Below are 12,443 nucleotides of genomic sequence, written 5' to 3'. Positions count from 1 at the left end.
ATTATTGATGACGATCGATGGGCAAGAGTATCAGAAATGACGCAAAAATGTCAGAATCAGTTATGGGAGCTGTCAAGCAATCATAAATGACCTACAGTTCCATAAAGTGTGTTCCAGATGGGTCCCTAAACTTTTGACTGAAGATGTGAAGTTAAGACGTTTGAAGGTATGTGGCTTACAGCAAGGTTTGCGGAAGAAAATAATGCATTTTTGAGTCGGAGCGTCACCTGCGACGAAACATGGGTTCACCACTACACTCTGGAATCCAAACAAGCCAGTAGGTAGTGGCGGGGGAAATGGGAGGCAGTACCAGTGAAAGCAAAGACTCTACTGCCAGCTGGCAAGATTCTTTCAACCATTCTTTTCGATCAGTGAGGCATTTTCCTGATTTATTTTTTGCATGAACAACGCACAATCAATGCTGCTTACTACTGCGAACTGTTGAACAAGGCGAGAGTTGCATATCACCGCAAAAGACGAGACCAATTGATTTGACAGGTCATCCTCCTCCGTGACGAAGTTGCGACCCCGTACTGCAGCTCTGTCTCAAAGCTACAGGAAATGCACTGGACTACACTTGATCCTCCTCCTTACAGCCCAGACTTATTGCTCTGCAATTTCCATTTTTTTTTGGACTGCTTAAAGAAGCTCTAGGAGGGCGACAATTTGAAGATGACGAGAGTGGAATTCTTCATGTGCAACTGGCTGGTGACACGACCCAGTTCTTTTTGTGATGAGGGCATCAGAAAGCTGCCCATACACTGGAACAAATGCATTCCCAAAGCAGGAGACTATGTAGAAAAATAAATAATAATTGCCTTGAGTTTTTCAATGAATGAATTTACATAAAAAATAAAATCACGTTTATATTTGATCTGCCCTCGTACATCGACTTTACAAAACCTTTAATTTTTATGGTTCAGTTTTTGAGAGGAAGCATGGATGTCCTGCCAATGTTGGTTTTCCACAGAATGTCAAAGCTGTGAGAGCAGTGTTACTGAGAAGCCCGAGCAAATCAACTAGGAAAACTGCAGCACACTTTGGATTTTCTTGATAATGTGTACAGCGAATTTTAAAAATTCATTTGCATTTGTATCCTTACAAAATAAATGTTACCTAAATTATTGAACGACAAAAAAACATCGATGAATTGGTTTTCAGATGAGACATCTTCGCTTTGATGGCGTTCTTAATAAAGAAATTGTGCAGTTTCAGGCTTCCGGGTATCCAGACATGCTTCATGCGAAGCTGCATCCCACTCAGCCTTATTATATGGACGGCTATCTCAAGTCATGGGGTAATATGGCCATTCTTCCTTGAACACACAGTAAACATTATGCTGTGTAGTAATTTTGTTCCTCAGCCTTTTTTCATAAGGGTTTACATTACAAAATCAGTGGTTCATGCAGGATGGAGCCAAACCACACACAGCTAAAGTTGCCACAGAGTTCGTGCATGAAACATTTAAAGCAAATGCCATTTCATACAGATTTCCTAGTCACTTTATGTGTGGACAAAACTCTCCCCCAGTCAGTCCTCTGTTGAATCTCCCCCCCCCCCCCCCCCCCCTTTTTAAAGTGGGGGTTTGAAAGAAAGATTTTTGGTAAACATCCTCGTACCAGGGAAGAGGTGCTACTTCCAGACTTGCAAGATATTAAAGTAAACCATGTGCAACAAAGGACGTATGAAACCTATGCAGTTAATCAGCACATTCTCAGATATTATAGCAAGAAAGTATGCCCCACAAAAGGGAAGTTGCTAATTTCTTTAAAAGAATGTGAAGTTTTCCCAGGGGGTTAAAAAGTATAGGCTTCTGCTTTAAAAAGGTAGACAGACAAACTGTTACTTGAAGCATCTCATGTAATTACAGCTCATAGTATTTTCTTAGGAAAGGATATACATTTAACTATGTGGTTAAATGAAACCTAGGTAAACACTGGCAAAGCAGTTGATAAATGCCACACAGAAGGCACTTAAAATAGCAGCAGTCGTCAGCCAGTGGGAAGAAGATCCCGATTAATTGTAGCCATGCAGATTGTTCAAACAGTTTTGTGCAGGAAGGACACCTAGTTTTTCGATTAAGAAAAACCTGTAACTGCGATGAGAATATGGATCACCTGTGATTTCTGCAGTAATTTCAAAATTTGTTGCTGGAGTTTAATGTTAGTGTTCTTAATAAATAATGCATGTTACCATTCTCTGATATTAGACAAAGCTCCAACAGCTAGTGACCACAAAGAAATTAGAGTGCAGTTGTTACAGGTGACACGTTGCTGTGGACATCAGCATGAAAAATTAAGTTACTGCCTTATCACTGCCATTTTAACCCAGCTGAATTGGTTTGGAGAGATGTCAGGGCCTGCATTCGAAATACGTCCTTTACAGTAACAGAAAGGCTGCTATTTGGAGGTCTTGTTAATGTAGATACTACCTGATGGCGAAACAAAATAGACTGTTGGCAAGCTTATTAGAGGAGCACAGACTGTAGGCGGAATTATAAATTCGTGTGAGCAGTTAATGTGGTGGTGGTGGTGGTGGTGGTGGTGGTGGTGGTGGTGGTTTTGATGCCAATTCCAATTATAGTGTAGGAGAATCAAATTGAGCTCCACCACTGACATCATAAATTGGTGAGTGTAAATGTATACAGAATTAATTTTTTCTCACTGCAACTGAGTAGGATAAGCACCTTTTTCTTTATTTTGTTCTAAGATTGTGGGTAGCGTGTTCTTTGGTATGTATAGGTTTACATTATTAGACAGCATTTTGTATGCACCTATTACGGTAACAATTCAGAGCAACATCCCATAGACATTTTCATTTACTTCAGATGCTGTTTATTTACCAGTTTCATATACTATCTAATGATTTTTCTCCATAGTTCTCTCTGTTGTTAGAAAAATGTTCTTTATTGTACTTATGTATACATTATTATGCAGTGGCTTACATAAACATTGGTTGTAGCCTCCATTCAAGAAGCATACTTAAGAGCTATCGGCTATGGGCAAATGTGGTGGCAGTTTTTGCAACCTTGCAGTCACAGTATAGCCAACTACACACGAGCTGTCAAATAACATGTTTCAGTGGCCCAAGTATTTATTCTTAATACATTGTATCTTACATTTATGTATATAGACTGAAATTTTTTTTACAGAAGCAAATGTTGGATCATTTCATGTGTCATCCTGTATATCAAAATGGATGGGGATATATTAACAAGAAATGATGTTCGTGGTAACATGTAATTCTTATTCAGGTTTCCAAAGAAAGTAACACAGTAGTAATACACTAGACTTGCTTTTGAGATAATAGTGGTTAAAATTCTCACTGACCGTCTCGATTTAGGTTTTTTGTGATTTTACACTTAAGGCAAATGCTGCATTCCTTTCCTTCACCATCTTTCCACAGTCAACAACTAACGCACCATCTACATCAGGGACTTGAACTCCAACAAAATTTTGGAGATGGTTCAGAGATATTTTCTGGGTATTTTCTTATAAGGAACGTACGGTTTCCGTTGGCTCATTAGCATGGCACGTCTCCTGTGTGGGAGGCACAGGTTGCATTCTGCCAATCCCATGAGACCTGGTGCTCGAACGAACCCCTGATATTGCGAAATCTTCACCACAGCAGCACTTCCTGCTTGCACTGTGATTGTCAGCCTGCTGTGTTATGTGAAGGCCGTATCATGAACTATTTCCAAATGAGATACATCTCAGGAATTCAGTCTGTATCACAGAATTCAGACCCCTGTTTTTTGTATCATATTTATTCTTTTTTATGATAGAGGTTGACATGTTTGAGGCTTTTCCAAGAATTAAAAACCATTTGTTATTTGTGGCAATATGCGCAAAAATTTTTTGCTAGTTGGCAACACTATCTCGTGCGGGCTTCAGCCTCCACAACAGGTGGTTGTGCGGCTCATTAGTGGCTGCTGTTGGAGATGGACACTCCACTGCCCTCTCAGGCCAAGTGTGAGGTGCGAGTGGTTATCCACTTTATTAATGTGGAGAAGATCCACCCAGTTGAAATCCGTCATAGGCTGATGGCCATCTATAGTGGAGTGATTAACTAGTGTAATGATAGGAAGTGGTGTGCTGAGTTCCTGAGTGGCAGAATCAGTGTGCAAATTAAGGACGGAAGGGGAAGGTGGTCTTAATTTGATGATGCATTGTTGGAGAAACTTAAGGCTAAACTTCATGAAGATTGCATCCTGACAGTCCAGGATCTTGCAGTTTTGATTGTAGAAGTCAGCTGAAAATCAGTGCTCTAAACCATTTTTATGAGAAAATTGTTGTACATGAAGGTGTGCACTTGATGGATGCTGAAAACATTGACAGAGGAGAATCATGTGGAGGGTACTCAGAAATTTTTGGGCCATTTTAAAAGGTAGACAGAATTTTTGAACCTGATCATTACAGCTGGCGAAATGCAAGAAAATTGTGTTAGGCAACCTCTGACAAAAAAATAATGTTCATCATGTTTTGGGATTGAAAAGTTCTTCTTGCTAAATTTTTGCCAAAGGGCACACAATCATCACTGATTGTTATTGTGAAATATTTAAACTTCCAAGAGTGACACAAAACAAGTTTGTTGTGACAATGCCTGACTCCATACAGCAGCTCTAAGCACCGCGCTTCTGCATTCTTTGAAGTGGTATGTCAGCTGTCCGGCTTATAACCCTGACTTGGCACCAAGTGATTCTCATTTCTTCCTTCACCTAAAGAAAGCTGTCTGGAAAACGCTTCTCAACTGATGAAGTCCAGGAAGTGACATCAAGTTGGTTGAGGACTGCGTCAAGAGATTTTTGAAAAGGGATCAAGTATCTCTTACCCCAACTCGAGATATGTGTTGAACTTGCTGCAGATTACATACAATGCCGTGTACAAATTTTGTACAAATAAAATTTTTGTGCTTTTTTTGTATGAAAAATGTCTTTAATTTGTGGCAGCTATCATATGATATGTTTTACCACCATGATACACACACACACACACACACACACACACACACACACACACACACACACTCATACTCTTATTTTCATTGTGTTGGAGAAAGTAGGAGGATCAGAAAAATTAGTAAAATGTTCATTGCAAATGTAGCAGTAAGTTTCTCGCAACTAAATCGTACAGGTGTTCGATTAAGTCTGTGCAGGATCTTTGAAACTGTGTTCTGCGACTGGTACTCCTGCCGAACCGTCAATCCTAAAGCAGTTTTGAACAGACGTAGTAAGTATGTAGTGGCAAATGAAAATTCGTGCCAGACACAGACTCGAGCCCATATTTCCTCGTTACTGCAAGCAGTCACTTCAGTTGTTATGCTGTCTGGACACACATCCGGGCCCCGACTCAAATTATTGTTGTCACTGATGTTTCTTCATACAAGTTTCAAACACTACTACCAGAGATTCTCCAATAGAACTTACAAGTGAAATGGGGTCTGTGGAGGAGTGTGGATTATATTGCTGCAAGGGATACATCTGAAATTAGTGAAATGCATTTTAGTTCAATGCATTGACATGGTTTAATGAGATACAAAGTTTTTAAACTATGTATTCATGCTTTTGTCAACAAATAAGAGATCACAAGACAGAAGTTTCTCACAAAGACATCCTCGTATAAAACAGTCTCGGGTTACTTTATGCATCAAATCTGTGTAATATCGTGAAAATTCGGCCCAATCCTCCATAGTCTTCAGGAGCGACCAACAGGTTGCGATAAATCGGCATGTTATCGAGTCATATTGCCAGAGACAGTGTCCATGTGTGCACTGGTGGTGCCAGCACTCTCATAAGAGTGTAAATAATTTGGCACAGTTCTGTTTCTCACTGTTGAGAGGTTGTTCCCACACTACTTTTGCACTGAGAATGCTGAATTAATGGACCCGCTTTTAAGGAAATCCCACTTTTAATGAATATTTTTCGGTCTCTGCAAAACTCCCATAAAAACAGTGCTATTCTTTCCCAGTTTTTAATGATTCCTGCTCTAAGTAAAAGACTACTTTTAAGAACTAAACGTGAAACATTCTACAAATTAAAATTCAGTTCTTATTCAATTCCTATCATATTGTCGAGTTTCTGATTTACACTGATGAGCCAAAACATTATGACGACCTGCTTAATAGCTTGTCAGTTACTTCGGAATGAAATGCATCACTGATTTTACGTGTTGAGGATCCGATAGTTTAGACACCAAGCCTGAAGGGATGCAGATGGTTCGCAAGCTGTCGGCGTGTCTCAGTTTACTACCACAGATCCTGTGCAAACACAGGAGATGATAATACTGCTCCCACAAACCTGCGTCAGTGGCGTGCTCCATGTTTCGAGCCGCCGTTCACCTCGATGACAGCGTTTGCAGAGATGACTATCGACTAGTGTAGCAAAAATGTGATTCATTCAAAGAGCCGACAGGTTTCCATTGATCGACGGCCAAGTCCTGATGGTCTCGTGCCCATGTCTGTCATAGTTGTCAATGTTGTTGGGTCAGTGTGTGAACATGTAAGGGTGATCTGCTGCGGAGGTCCATGTTCAGGAACATACGATGGATGGTGCACTACAAAACACTTCTGCATGCACCAACGTTGTGCGCTTTTGGCAGAGATGCCACAGATCACCATCTGCTTTACTTTACTGAACAGACGAGTCTCTGAACCCCACATTCAGTAAAGAGTCGTGGAGATTGAACCATTTAGCATCTAGTGGTAGTTTCACTGCCCTTCTACCTCTTTTTGTAGATGCTCACACCAGTAGCACATGAAAATTGCAGTTTTCGACATGCTGTATTTAAATTTGGAGCAAATTATTGGTAAGTTTGTAATGGAATACCTCCTACATCATGTAAATGTGCTTGAATTGATTCTGCGTCACTCCTTCCATGTACCTGGGTAAGACCCCTCCCCATTGAAAGAAAATGTTTGGATCCCCAGTGACACGTTAAGGAGTGGTTTTACTTTAAATTATAGCCCCCATTCCAGTTACATTTCTCACTCGTTCCAATTTCCACTGCCTAATAAGACTCACAGAATGTAGATGTATGGGAAAAATTTTAGTGTCAGTCTATCCGAATTATCAGCAGTTGCCAGGCACAGTCTCACAAACACACAATAATGTTTGATGAAACTAAAGTTATCCCACACTTCTACATGCTGGGATTCTGTTGTTAACTGGCACAACGGCAGATGTAGTCTTAGTTGTGTGTAGAAGGGATCCATTTTCACTAAGAAGATAGAGAAACATGCTTAATTGTTGATATTCTTAAGAGAGCACTGGCGCCACCATTGGAGACATGAGTACAACATCTGGCAGAATGATGTAGTAAAATATGCATGCCAACCAATCACAAGCTTTTTTCATTCATGCATTAGGCCTGCCTTAGTCTTGTGTAGCTGCATTTGGTGCTTCCATCGTTTTGTTGGACTTCCACATTTTACCTTGTGAAATATATTGCCAAAATTGTAGTGGTAATCTTGTCTCCTCCATTCACAACAAATGGGATGTCCATATTAGCCTATTTTCTACAAGCTTTTCGTTTATATCAGATATTTTCTATTACTTTGTAATCTTTGTTTCTCTCATAATCTAATTTTTTGTATTCCGCTTTATACATGAGGAATTTCATCTCATTGGCCTGTAACCTTATTTTGAAAAAGGCAGACAGAAACCCATATGACAAACAGGATAAATGAAGAGCTTTCTGTTGCCTGTTAATGGTTACCACAATGTCAGTTGTTCCTTAAAAAGATTATGGTAGACTTTGTTGAAAATTCAAGATTTTACCCTGATTTCTAGTGATATTTAAATTGAGAATGTTTTATACAGTTAAAAGATCAGATTTAAAAACACACTTTCCTACCAGTTTTGTGGTGTAATGTACTTTGCTATAGTATATAACATTTCCGTAAAATAAAAGATGCTCACAAGTGTAAACAACATAACATTCTGAAATCTCTCCCCCTCCCCCCTTCCTTCTCCTCCCCACCCCCACCCACCCCTCTGAAACTTTATATCCAGAGTACACTCAGGCACCTTAAGAACAAACTTTGGAAGAAAATAAAATAAATTTCAGTGCTGATAGCTAAGTGTTTGGTCCCTAGAGAGCCTGCAGTCCTGTATTTGTAGTGTTGATGTAATGTTTTGGTTGAAGTGGTTGGCACAAGATATCAGCTTTAATTTGTGCAGCTTTGGATGAAAATGGATTTCTATAATGATACTGAGTTTGACAATTAGTGTTCAGAAAGTGAACAAAGTGATACTACTTCATTGGAGACTGAAAGTGGTGGCAGTTCATCAGATTTCTACTTGACAGGAGCTCGCCGATGGTGAGGTTAAATATGTCTACTGTGCGCCACCCAGGTCCTCAAAGATTTGAGTTTGTGTTGATTTAATACGTTGAAAAAGTGCCTGTGTTTTCCTGAAAATTCAATGTACAGTTAAATGAACCATCCACAGCTGAAGCTAAATAAAATATGTCCTGCACTTAAGCACCTCAACAGCAGATTCAAAATTTTTTGCTCGCCAGATGCAAATAGAACTATTGGTGAGAGTTCATGTTGTATAGAGGGAAACTTGGATAGTTACAGTATCTATCTAAGAGGAGAGGAAGGTTTGGAAAAGACATTCATGCTATGTGACTGCCAAAGTCAGTGTGCATGGTCATTTATTACATTCACAGAAGAAAGGAGGAAATTTGATGAAATACGTTAAGATTTTCCACAGTGAACTGATTTATTTAAATAATAAGTCTCATGCTTGCAGAACTGATACATATGGAACATTGCAGCCATCCATGGCTCTATCATTTCATCATAAGAAACTAAAAAACAGGAATTATTGCTTTTCAGGAGGGACAAGTGACAGCTGTTTGATGGAGGAATAAAGAGCTGTCTTTATGATGACAATTCATGATGTTGATATGAATTGTGCTAAGAAAAGACACAAGTTTTGAAGACAATAGCTGTTTTGGCATATAATTATATGATGAGTGGAGTAAATAAGATAGGTCAATACCTGGACAATAATCTGGCAACTTGTAAAAAAGGAAAGAGGTATTAAAAGAAAATCTTTTTCTGTCTCATTGCACTTACTTCGTGGAAGACATGTCCTAGTCAAAAAAGGGGATAGTAAAAATTGCCTTGCATTCTATATTGTTGTTGTTATTGAGAAAACTATTTCAAAACACCAGAAAGATGGGTTTGCATCACGAGTACCATGTCCTACGTCTTCGAGCACCAACCCCAGATGACTGATTGGCCAACATTTTCTGTCGATAATTCTACCTACTGCACAGAAACGCCATCTGACAATGACTTTGAGACAAATTGTAGCGATGTTTGGAATGCAGATGGGAGAAAGGTGAGAAGGCAATAGAGATATTGTTGTGAAAACTGTAATGTAGTCCTGTACATTGTTTACTATTTTTGCCCTTACTGCACAGCTATTAATATTTAAAGCCATTGTGAAATTCATAGTTAGACTTCATACCTACACAGAACTTTTAAAAGACATTGTTATGGATATTTTAATCAAAGCCAATGCATTAGCATACTTGGGATTTTATTTGTTGTGCTCTTCAAAAATTTGTAACTCCTTATGTTGAGCGTCAAGAGCTACCTTTATGTCTACATGTAAAGTCGTTTGTTAAAGAACATTGTTCCCTAATATAAAAAAATATTACTTTTTGGAACGTAATTTGTTTAACCAGTCAATGTCTTAAGGAGTTAACGTATAAAGAAGTAGTGAACCCACAACCCTGTGTGATATTTAGAATACTTCATTCATTATGTTAGTATTTGAATGAAAAAACTATTTTCAGTAAGTTCTCAAAAACTTTCCACATTGCAAATCAGAGGTACCATAGATACAAAGGGGAATTTCAGCGTTTAAAATATTATCAGTAACTCTGGTGTTTAAAATTGGTATTATCATTTTATTTTCATGGATTATCTATCCTAAAACATGCAGTAAACTGAGCAAAAGCACTGTATCTTTTTTGTATATGTGATATAACTCAAATGTAATATGTAAAATAAATAATGTATTGCACATCAATAAAATATTTTTTCCTTAATTACTTGTAACGTGACAAAAAATATGTAAAAATCATAATGTGACACTTGATAGTTTGATAAAGCATTCCAGCCAAATATATGCCTAAAGGAAAAGGTACTTGTGACATATTGAAGACACATTGACACTTCTCTCTCTCTCTCTCTCTCTCTCTCTCTCTCTCTCTCTCTCTCTCTCTCTCTCGCTCCTGCCCGCGCTCCCTCACTCCCCATTACTCCCTCCTTTCTTTCTCTGCCTTCACATTTGTGTGATTTTAACCTAGTGACACTTTACTATACCTGTTGTGCTCATTGGAATGCTGTACTCATTGATGTGATGTTTGCATTCAGAAATACTAGGCTGGTGGTGTGCTTGTTGTACAACACACACATTGGGCGAGTGCAGCAACATTTACATTTTGATGGCAAGACAGTCCATGATTGCCATAAGGCAGAATTCTTGCAGTATTTTGTAAATAAAGTTAAATCGAACAGTTGAAGCCGGCTGGCTTTAAATTTGCCCCTAATGTGTTCAGATGTTCAATGTGTTGGTCAAAAATTCTAAGTACACTCAGCCATTGTTGTATCTTATTTTTTCATCCATTGCAGAGTCGGCTTACTTCTAGAAAATTTCGTTTTAGCCATTCTTGCACATTGTTCTTTCAAGATACAATTTGTTTTTGCCATTGGTTGAATAAAAAAAAAAACTTTTTGTTCTGTGACATAAAAATTACTATTCCATTTTCCTCAAAAAATATTGACTCTGAAAGTGTCAATATTCTTTGATCTGCTTATTTTTCTGACGGCTGTCAAGCTTTGGGACAGTTCTAGCTGAGCTGAGAGACAAATGTGGAAACAATCTTTCTTTACTTCAGTAACTTTCATTCCAGAGTTTAGTGTTGTAACAAGAGTGAGAGGGAGAAGAAATAAGTAGGATACAGTGTGCAGCCAGAAGCACTTCAAGCTCTGAACAGGGAATACTGAAGTTTGAGGAAATCTTTCAGAAGACAGGTTGGACTAAGATCTCTTAGGATTAGGTGTCCTTTCATAGTCATATTCAGCGTAGCCACATTGTCTTGAATGCTGCACTTTCACAGTTGTCTTGTTTTTCCTCTTTTGATTTTATTTGTTGTTTTGTAAAAGGATGAGTTAGGCTGTCCTCTTGCATCCCGTTTACCTGCTCAGTCAAATGTAGTCTCCTCCCTCGTATGCTTCACAATATTCTGATGTTTGGAGTGGACAGTGGTACCAATAAATTTTCCTTGAGTTTCCATTCCAGCAACAACTGTTTCCTCATCACTAACATATAGAGACCTCTACATGACAATTTAGTGATAATTTTGCTACTAATGTGTGAGCTATTCCCCTAGTCATCTTATTAAGCCAGCAGAAAAATGCTCCCGTCAGAGTACAAAAAAGTGAGTATGCTCCTGCTTAAAAAACTGACTGCTTCATTTTGCATTCTTCAGCACCTACAAAAATGGCATGTTGAACACATTCACAATCTTTTTAACATGGATTTTGCTTCACTCTCCCAAACTCCCCTGAACTGTAACTCTCTCACCCCCAGTAGTCCGTCAGTCGCTCATACCCATCCACTCCCACTTGCCTGGTCTCTCTATCATTCAGCCCACCAACACTCTCTCCCTCTCTCCCTCTCTCCCTCTCTCCCTCTCTCCCTCTCTCCCTCTCTCCCTCTCTCCCTCTCTCCCTCTCTCCCTCTCTCCCTCTCTCCCTCTCTCCCTCTCTCCCTCTCTCCCTCTCTCCCTCTCTCCCTCCCTCCCTCCTCCTCCTCTCACTTCTCTTTCCTCCCTCTCTTCTCTCCGTTCTCTCCCTCTCTTCTTCGTTGTCATTGTCATAGGCTGTGTCTGTCATTATGACTGACTTTCACACACTTCCACATTTTCCTTCTCTTTATACTGCCCCGTTGGTGTGGTCTTCTTCATTCTTTTCGTTAGCTCTGTCCTGTCAGCTGTATTCCACTACCACTGTATCCCTATCTTTCTCTCAAATAGCCATTGTCTGCTTCGCTCTTTCTGTAACGCAATTGCTGTCTACTAGTTCCAGTATTTACTACTTTTCCATCTCTTTCACATAACCACTGTCCCTTCTCTCAGCATAAGACACTGCAGACCCCTACTAAAGCTCATAAAACATCATGCCAAGAAGATATGGAGGTTTGGTAAAAGCATGTTGTGTAGTCAATGGAAGAAATGTAAAAGAACATAACTTCTTGATAATCTTGTACACTGTTTTACCAACAAGATATGTAATTATTCTGTTTACAAAGATCAAAATTGTTTCATTATGTGCTGCTGTGATTTCATTGCAGTATAGTAGAAAAATGCAGTAGTTCATAAAATGAACCTAGGGAAATATTCTTGAAGTGTAGTTAAGATAGT

The 12,443-nt window shown here is 39.1% G+C and overlaps 1 protein-coding gene across 2 annotated transcripts in view; it reads left to right on the top strand.

The window, feature by feature from the left end:
* LOC126428297 (F-box only protein 28) overlaps positions 1 to 12,443 on the top strand; it is a 92,870-nt gene that overhangs the window by 54,221 nt on the left and 26,206 nt on the right. The gene's annotated exons all lie outside the window — the stretch shown is intronic.

The sequence above is a fragment of the Schistocerca serialis genome, chromosome 12 (assembly GCF_023864345.2).
Source record: "Schistocerca serialis cubense isolate TAMUIC-IGC-003099 chromosome 12, iqSchSeri2.2, whole genome shotgun sequence".
In the NCBI taxonomy this organism is placed as follows: Eukaryota; Metazoa; Arthropoda; class Insecta; order Orthoptera; family Acrididae; genus Schistocerca; species Schistocerca serialis.
Note: the sequence above shows the minus strand (reverse complement) of the source record. Positions and strands in the feature narration are given on the sequence as shown.